We start from the raw sequence: 207 nt of genomic DNA on the forward strand, positions 1-207 counted from the left end.
CCGGAGGAGCCGCGGGAGGGGCGGGGCCGGGCCATGAGGGAGGGGGCGGGGCGGGGCGGGGCCGGGCCATGAGGGAGGGGGCGGGGCGGGGCGGGGCGGGGCCATGAGGGAGGGGGCGGGGCGGGGCGGGGCGGGGCGGGGCCGGGCCATGAGGGAGGGGGCGGGGCGGGGCGGGGCCGGGCCATGAGGGAGGGGGCGGGGCGGGGC

Source organism: Phalacrocorax carbo, chromosome 22 (assembly GCF_963921805.1).
Source record: "Phalacrocorax carbo chromosome 22, bPhaCar2.1, whole genome shotgun sequence".
Taxonomy (NCBI): domain Eukaryota; kingdom Metazoa; phylum Chordata; class Aves; order Suliformes; family Phalacrocoracidae; genus Phalacrocorax; species Phalacrocorax carbo.